Source organism: Mustela erminea, chromosome 12, assembly GCF_009829155.1.
Source record: "Mustela erminea isolate mMusErm1 chromosome 12, mMusErm1.Pri, whole genome shotgun sequence".
Classification (NCBI taxonomy): Eukaryota; Metazoa; Chordata; class Mammalia; order Carnivora; family Mustelidae; genus Mustela; species Mustela erminea.
The window spans coordinates 26683043-26692521 of NC_045625.1; the positions used below are offsets into that span (position 1 = coordinate 26683043).

Sequence of the window (9479 nt, forward strand, 5' to 3'; positions counted from 1 at the left end):
GGTAACAAATTCTCCTCAGATTCTTTTCTTATCACTGAATTGCATCTGAATTATGTTTTTCCTTATAAATATTATGTTTACATTCTGCTTTTTTGGTTTCTGCTTTAATTTATGATTTGAAATATCATTTTGTATGTTCTCTTTTAAGTCTCTTAAATCCTTTGGAGGGAGTCAGATGGGCAACAGAAATAAATCTAAGATGAATAACTTTGAATGGCCTTTTTTTTTTTTAACAATTGTGCAATATAAATTTAGTCTGATACTAATTAGTTATACTTCTCCTAATCCGAACGTAACAAATAACCAGATTAGTTTTGTTACTTCTTCAAGACAGGGGTCTTTAAAATTTGGGATCATCAAATTCGGTCATTGAATGTATTTGTCTGCTTTACCGTATGTCTGTTTAACCTTTAAAACGTTCCCTCGCTCTGGGCCAGTATAAAAAGGTCCTCACGATACAGATCCCTTAGCTTTTACTCCCTGATCCTGTCCATGAAGAGTTTCTGCACAGGATCAGGTTCCTTATTAAATGTCACTGGTGTAAGGCTAATGGTCTTCCACAAATGGACTGAGACCGCTGACCCAACAGAAGAGGAACACTTGCACTCCCCGGAACCGTCAAAGATGTTCTTTGTTAGTGCCCCAGAAACTCTATGGTTTCGCGTGGCAGAGCGGCCACAGTCTTACTTCCGGTCTCCTCGTTGGCCTGACTGACCTGCCTCGCAATGCATTATGGGGCATACCTCAGCCTGGTGGACCGGCAGCCTTTGGGAGGCCGTCACCCCTTGGACATGAACGCGCTTTTATAACATCCGTTCCTTCAGTTTACATTCAGGAATTAATAGTTTTCCGCCCATCGTGTTGTGCGCTAAGATTTGTGAGTAAAGGTTATCCCGTTTCATGGGAAGGAGTTCCCAGTATTTACACTCTTCCCTCTTACCGGTGGAGCTTTAGGATTAAAAGGCACAACTTCAGCAGGCCTTTTCAGTCTTGCTGTGTGTTTCCACCTTGCAGCCCTTAGCAACGGGCAGGAGGTGGCAAAGGAGGCAGTGGACTGTTCAGTGGTAGAACGTGGACCTTCTGGCCCCGCGTGAAGTCTGTCAGCCACAGATTGCACAGCTTCTTTGGCTGTTGACCATATTTGCAGTGTCTCCTAGAGTTCTGAGCAGAAGTGGAGAGAGGACGCCATGCACCACCGCTTGTGGGATTAGGCTTGTTCCGGAGTGGTCAGGCCATGATCTGGTGTCCAGGTGGTGGAGGGCACAGCCCTCTCTGCTCTTGGAGTCCGACTCAGTAAGTATGTTAAATTTCCTTTGTCACTAGGTGGCAGAATATAATTAAGATGTCAGAGTTTTCCCCATAACGTTGGACAGTGTTTCTAGCTCCTTCCTAATGACCTCCTTCATTACTTTGCAGTATTTGCTAATGCCACTTAAGGCTGAGGCAATAAAATAAAAATTCCTTCTGCAAACACTTCCTATATTATCTAGGATTTTACTTTTTTTTTTTTCCCTTCATTTAACTAGCTTACCTCTTAGGGTGAAGCATCCTTAGCATAAATCACATTCTCTTCCTAAGGGTTACTGTTTGGACAATCTGAGCTTCTTACTTTTACATATTATTTCATTCTTCTCTGTCTCTCTCTTTTTTTAAGTGGACTCCATGCCTCAGGTGGGGCTGGAACTTCCAACTCTGAGATCAAGAGTCACATGCTCCACTCATGGAGCCAGCCAGGCACTCTATTCTTTTGAAGCAAATCCCAGACATTGTTTCACTTCGCTTATATCTATTCCAGTGTGTATCTGTAAAATAAGGGCTATTGAATCTGTGCAGTTTTGATGATTAGCACAATCAAATAATGAAATATATTCCTGTGGCTCATAGTGTTAAGATATGCACAGTTATTTGCAAAAGCCCAGTTTTGCAGGGTCAGGATTTGCGTGTGGTCTGACTGGAATGGGCCAGTTCCCCTGCTTATGGAATCTGGAATTTATTCTGATGGGGAAAATGTTTTCATGACTCAATGTGGATCACCTTTCAACCCTCAGATGAGTGTATACAGAGTTTGAATGAACAGAAAGCAACAGATCAAATGTGTGGTTGGCATAACGATTAGAAAATCAATCTTTCATATGCCCTTTGCTCCATATTCAGTCATCAGAGGGTGGGAAGTCTTCAGCTGCATCTCCTGTGGCCCTCGCTTCTGGGGTCTCAGTCTTGGCTTCTGGAGTCACAAGACTGAAGTCTCAGCCTTATGCTGTTATTTCCTGCCCTTCCAGGGCCAGTCTCAGTGCTTACGTGTTCCTCTGCTGGGGCTTCTCCTTCCCTATTTCTCCCTGATTAGAACTGGCCCACAGTACCCTTTTTACCCCCTTGGCCTTTGCAGAGTTGAGTACACCTTTTCTGCAAGGGTTGCTATGTTTTCCTCTCTCCTCACTTCCTCTTCAAAATCTTACTGTTCTATGAAGGCCCCAGCTGATTCCTCTTTCCATAGTGCTCATACCACAAATTTGGCTGGTTGCCCCACTTCTGTTTTTCCATTTACACTTCCCCATGTACTGGATGTTTGCCGCATGCCGGGGACCACCCTAAGTGCGAGGGATATAAGAATGAGAGAATCAGAACCCTGCTTTTGAAGAGCTTATTGCTTGACTGAGGGTGAGGTGAGCAGGGGAGTAGAGCATAAATGAGGGCAGTGCAACATAGTATGTGCTGGGAAAATTGTAGGCACATGTGATATGAGAACATAGAAGAGTGTGTTTGGCAGGGAGGCCAGAAAAGACTTGTCCAGCATGAGCCTTTTCTTTCCGTTTTTATATTTAATTTAATGTATCCTATTTATTTTTATTAATTTTTCAGGTTATACATCAATATAGTTCAAATATATATGCATATACTATAAAATTAACTTACATATCTATCACCCCTAATCCCCATTACTCTTCTACTCATCCCCATGCTGTCCAAAGGCAACTACTGTTACTAGTTTCATATGTGTCCTTTCAGAATTTCTGTATACATACACAAGCAAATATAAATAAATTTTTTTTCTTTCTCCTTTTTTTACTCCAGAAGTGCATAGTATACTTACTGGTCTGTACTTTGCTTTTTTAACTTAATATTATCGTTTAGTGGTTAAAAAAATGGACTCTGAAATAAAACCCCTGTTTTATAATTCACCTGCTGTGTGAATGTGGCAAGTTACTTAACTCCTCATTGCTTTAGTTTCTATACCTGTATATGAGATTTTCAGAATCTTGCAACTTTATCATATACTAAAATCTTTTCTTTTTAATACTAAAATCTTTTATGGACATTCTGTTGTGTTCTCTTGGTCTGTCTATTCATGTGCCAATACCACACTGTTGTTGTTGTTTTTTTTTTTAAAGATTTTATTTATTTATTTGACAGAGAACACAAGTAGGCAGAGAGGCAGGCAGAGAGAGAGGAGGAAGCAGGCTCCCCGCTGAGCAGAGAGCCCGATGCGGGACTTGATCCCAGGACCCTGAGATCATGACCTGAGCCGAAGGCAGCGGCTTAACCCACTGAGCCACCCAGGCGCCTCAATACCACACTGTTTTAATTTTTAAGCTTCTACATTATGTTTACTGTTTGGTAGGGCTGGTCCCCAGATGGGGACTTGAAGGATGATTGGAATTCCCTGGGAAGAGATGACAGCACCAGTGACAACTGATGTTATTAGTACAAACTGTTCACATCACCACCACCATTTTATTGTATGTTTACTGTGTGTGAGATGCTCTGAGTCATTCCTTGTTTACTTCTGACTATGTTTGTTTTCCCTTTGCTTTGAAAATTTGCCTCTTTATTTTAAATATATTTACTTCATTGTAGGTAACATTTTAAGTCCTTTTGGAAGCAAGGAGAGGCATAAATACAAAGAGACAGGGAACTGTATTGGGTAGGTTACTTTGCATAATAAATCCCTAATTCTTGTAACAACCCTACAAGGTAGATATAATTATCCTCTTTTTATAATTAAAGGCACTGAAGACTGGAGAAGTCAAGTAATTTTCTTAAGGTTATATAGCAAATAAGTGTAGATTCAGAATTCAAACCAAAGTATGTTGGTGTTATAATCTTTGTGGTTCCTGGTGCTTTCTAAACCTTACTAGGTGAAATTGTTTATAAAGGTTCTGATAAGGATAGCAGAAAGAGTAGCTGGGAAAGAAAGTAAATCCTTATAGGGAACAATTATACACATTTTTTCTTACTGGCTAATATATGCATATAGTAACTGTGGACCATGAAAAATCAACACTACCATGTGATTTTGTTGTTAACTGTTAATTCATCAAACAAATCCAGAGTTTACCATGTCAGGCACTTTGCTAGTTACTGAAGATAAAATGACACATGCTATCTGGTACCTAGCCCTTTACTCCTCCTGTGGAAGTTAACTAGCAAGTCTTTCTGGTCTCAACCTCTTCATCCATTGCACCATGAGGAATATCTAGTCCATTTTTTAATCTTATGCTAGTTTATGCCCAAGTTTTTGTTTGAAAGCTGTTAATGCAGATATGATTAACTAGTAGCAGCTTCTTGGACTATTTTAAAGATTGTGAGCTATATCTGGAATCTCTGGCAAGGAGTGCAGTGACTGCTATGGGGGCAGGAGGGAGAAATGAAGGCAAACAAGCCATATACTTGTCATACCTGAATTAGTTGTCCAGAATGATCAGTTTCTTTCTGTGGCTGTTATAAATCACACCAATTGTATTTTATTGCTTGAATTCACCATTTCTTAAATTGCTATATAAGTTATTCTCCTCTTGGGAAGTCCTAGAGAAAGAAAGCCATTTAACTTGTTGAGACAGTTTCTCCAGCATATTTTTTGTACAAGACATCTGTCCCTTCATTTCTAATCACACAAGCCATATCAATACCGGATGTATCACTTTGTCCCAGTTCTGGAATTCTGTCCACCATCACTGTCAGTGGATGCCTTTGATTTCTTAGTATTTTTTCTTAAGATTTTGTTTATTTATTTGACAGAGAGAGACGCAGCAAGAGAGGGAACACAAGCAGGGGGAGTGGGAGAGGGAGGAGCAGGCTTCCTGCTGAGCGGGGAGCCTGATGTGTGGTTCCATCCCAGGATCCTGGGATCATGACCTGGGCTGAAGGCAGCTGCTTAACAACTAAGCCACCCAGGTGCTCTAGTATTGTTGTAGTGACTTTTGTTAGGAAGAAAAACTCCTGGCTAAATGCTCCTCTGTTGTATGGAAGCCCTTTGTTCAATAATTTCTGTCTGTCTTGCCATCTAAAATTCCTTTTGCGACCACAGCTGGAGTTAAAAATAGTTACAGGTTGGGGCGCCTGGGTGGCTCAGTGGGTTGAGCCTCTGCCTTCAGCTCAGGTCATGATCTCAGGGTCCTGGGATCGAGCCCTGCATCGGGCTCTCTGCTTGGCGGGGAGCCTGCTTCCTCTATCTCTGCCTGCCTTTCTTGTGATCTCTCTCTTTCTCAAATAAATAAATAAATAAAATAAGATAAAAATGGTTGCCGGTTGCCTGTCTGGAGTTTTACTGAGGTAAGACCACACACAAATGAGTTCTTGCATGACTGGGGTGTGTTAGAAGATAATTCTTTTCATTCTGTTTGTTTGCTGAAAGCCATGCTCATTAATGAAAACCTTCCTCTAAGATGTTAATCCTCAAATGGCTGTTGCCTCATGGGAAATGCATTTGAACTGCTGAACAGGTTTCTGTCTGGCCACTTGTGGTTATCTCTCTGGCCATGGAGGGTAGAGAGGTGGTGGCAGTTGCGCTATGTATGGCACGGGGTAGTCACGCAAAGAATATTGCATTTGTAGTCACTGACTCTGGGTGCAAGACCTGGTACCATTGCTTGGTTTCTGTGTAAACTTGAGCCAGTCAAACTCTGAATAGAGCTGATTCAACTCTAAATGATGATTGTAATAATTCTGATCTCCCTAATTTAGGGAGTTGTTGAGAGGACTGAATGCGATGATATATGGAAAACATTGATATAAGTTTTCATATTAAATGTCTAGGTTTACATTTTTTTCCCTGCTGGTTTTCCCATAGCTCTTGTCTTAACCAGATGTGAAATACAGTCTTTATTGCAGCTTTTCCTGACAGTATTTTTATGAAAAGCTATAGGCCCAATACCTTATACGAAAACCAACTTGGTTTTGGTGATAGTCTTTCTCTTGCTTTTTCTTTTACCACTGTTCTTGTTCATTATTGTCTGTAGATTTTAAGCACAATGTACCCTGACCTATAAATTACACCTCAGTGTTAATATCTTTAAAACAAGTCTGTGAGAGGGAAAAAGAGATGCTCTGTTTTACAAAACTTAAGAAAAATTTAATTGAACAAATGCTTCAGGTAACTGAGGCTCTGAGAGAAAGGAGAGTCTAAAAGAAAAAAAGTAGTATTAGAATAGAAATACTTATTTGGCGGGGCACCTCGGTGGCTCAGTGGGTTAAAGCCTCTGCCTTTGGCTTGGGTCATGATCCCAGGGTCCTGGGATCGAGCCCCTCATTGGGCTCTCTGCTCAGCGGGGAGCCTGCTTCCTCCTCTCTCTCTACCTGCCTCTCTGTCCTACCTGTGATCTCTGTCTGTCAAATAAATAAATAAAATATTAAAAAAAAAAAGAAATACCTATTTGGCAAAGTGCTAAGGGTCTGCATACTCTGTGCCTTAACTTACGTGAAGATATGAGGATTTCTAACATGAGATTCCATTGCATATTGCAGTTTTGTCTATCCATTTTTCAGTCGATGTACATTTGGGTTGTCCTAATAAACATCTTGTACCCCAAACTCCATCGCAGCATCTACTTCTGCAGAGCCCAACTTCCAGCCTGTCCACACTTGGGACCCTATGGGGGTTCTCAACTTCTGCACCAATGGGGGTTATCAAGAAATTCTTCCAGTGGGGCGCCTGGGTGGCTCAGTGGGTTAAGCCGCTGCCTTCGGCTCGGGTCGTGATCTCAGGGTCCTGGGATCGAGTCCCGCATCGGGCCTCTGCTCAGCAGGGAGCCTGCTTCCTTCTCTCTCTCTCTCTCTGCCTGCCTCTCAGTGTACTTGTAATTTCTCTCTGTCAAATAAATAAATAAAATCTTAAAAAAAAAAAAAAAAAGAAATTCTTCCTGTAAAGGTGGTTCTGCTCAAAGAGAAATCCAGTACCAGATACCAAGATAATAAAAAGCTTTCCATAATAACATAACAGGCCAATGTGTTGTCTTTTTGGTCTTAGAGTAGGCTTCTTTAGGGAGGAGATTCAGTGTAGTTGAAATTTGGTGAGGGCACTGGGTAGCTCAGTTCTTTGGGCATCTGCCTTCGGCTCAGGTCTTAATTTCCAGGGTCCTGGGATCAAGTCCCACATCAGGCTTCTTGCTCCACAAGAAGTCTGCTTCTCCTTCTGTCCCTCCTCCAACTCATTCTCTCAATCTCTCTCAAATAATAAAGAAATAAAATCTTTTAAAAATTTCTGATGAAAAAGAAGACAGAAAGGCCAGGTGAGAGGTGAGGCCAGAAGTACTGGTAGGGGCCACACTGTGAATGACATTTATGCCAGAACAAGATATTTGGATACTTCCTGTAGCAGTGGAGATTCATGTAAGTTAAGTGAAGTGTGATCAGGTGCATCCCCACTCCACATGTGGCTTACAAATGGTGAGCAGCTCTTCTGTCTTAGAAGACATTGTGAGTTGGCCAGAGTCTGAGTGGGAGAATCTGACGGAGAGGAAGAGATGAAATATAGATTGAAGAAGTGCTCAGAATGAATTCCAGGGGTGCAGAACATGCAAACGAGTCTGCAGGAAAGGTGGAAAGGAATCATAGTAAGAGAAGCTGGATGGCATATTCGAAAGAATATGGCCCTGGAATCTGATACACCTGGGTTTTGATTTCTCTTTCATCTTGTAGCAGCTCTGTGACTTTAAGCAGATTATCTAACTTTTCACTTTTTAATAAAAGATTTACTGATGTATTTTGAGAGAGAGAAAGCGCAAGCATGAATGGGGGGGGTGTGTAGTGGGAGAAGGAGAAAGAATCTCAAGCAGACTCTGCATTTAGTGCTGGGCCCGACATAGAGATCAACTCCATGACCTTGAGATCATGACCTAAGCTAAAACCAAGAGTCAGATGCCACCCAGGTGCCCCTAACTTTTCATTTTTAAAAGGAGGCTAGTTATTCTTAACTTTCTGCGTTTTGGTGTGAATGTGAAGTGACAGACCCTATAGAACGCAGCCAACTCCTCTTAGTTCACTTCCCCTGTCCCTGTAAGCAGGGCAGGCCTGAAAGGCAGAACCCAGGGTGGAGGTCCAGAGTTGGGTCATCAGGTAAATAAGGGCAGAAGGCAGGGATGGTAAGGGCTGCTGGGGACCAAGGAGCAGGAAGGGGAAATGAGAGGAGGGCCAGGGCCCAGGGAATCCCAAGGCCGGTCCCAGGTAGGAGCATATCTGCCTGGATATCATTTCTCTGGAGCCCTGGCCTTTTTGAAGGTTCAAACAACCTCTCCCTGATCCACCAACTCAGGCCTCTACAACCTCCAATGGTGGCTGTTGGGGTCCATTTGGATTGTGGATCCTGACAACCCCCACAATTTTAGACCCTTTGTAACTAGATGAAGCAAAGTCGAGAGTTGTGTTTGGCAGGTGTACCTTCCTGGTACAGAGTTTGTACCAGCCACCTGGTACAAAGAACAAGATTCTTTCCTGTTTTCCTTTAATTATTTTAAAGTCCCTTTTACTGATACATGTCTTGGTTTTTTAAAAAGTTACATTGCATGTGCTAATTTTCAGTTCTGAGGGATGTATGGTTGAGCTCCATGACCTCCGAGGCTCCTTGCCATTCTGTGATGCTGGGACTGGAAGTCAAGAGGAGTTCAGCACCTGTTTTCTGAGCCATCATGGCCATCTGCCATCTCAGACTTAATCTTATCCATCTTGGAGTCCACCACTTTTCAGCTGTGTGGAGATGTTGCCAGCCTCTAAAACCACTAAAACGGTACAGAAAACTGCATTTGACCCCTTGGGGACTCCCTCATCTTCTGTGTGGAGATACTGGCAGGCTCCAGAGACGTGAAAATGGTACAGAACCTGTTTGTTTGACCTGTTGGGATTACTCATTGGCATTTCCACATTCAAAAGTGCAAAAATAATTGAGGTGTGTAAAAAGGAGCCCGAGGCCACACAGAGACTTGAGGTAGTTTCATTCTTCAATGTTTAACTAGAATTTGTGGGTATTTGATTGTCTTGTGTTCATTTATTTAGAAATCATTTGCTGAGTGCTTCCTCTAATACTCTGAAGTTTATGAAATTGCATTTTTTTTTTTTTGTGGATGAAAGATGATAAAATGGCAGTGATGTCACGTGATCTGACCTAACATAGGCCAGGAGCCATGCCAGGAGCTGGAGATGCAAAAGGATGAAACACAGCTTCTGACCTGGAAGGGCTCAGAGTCCAGGGAGGAGGACACAGATAGTTG

At 42.1% G+C, this 9479-nt stretch overlaps 1 long non-coding RNA gene across 1 annotated transcript; it reads left to right on the forward strand.

The window, feature by feature from the left end:
* Positions 1–733: 733 nt before the first annotated feature.
* LOC116569951 lies at positions 734–8995 on the forward strand. The gene is made up of 3 exons (XR_004277260.1): positions 734–877; positions 1148–1293; positions 8794–8995. It is a non-coding gene; the product is annotated as an uncharacterized LOC116569951 (long non-coding RNA).
* The last annotated feature ends 484 nt before the right edge of the window (positions 8996–9479 follow it).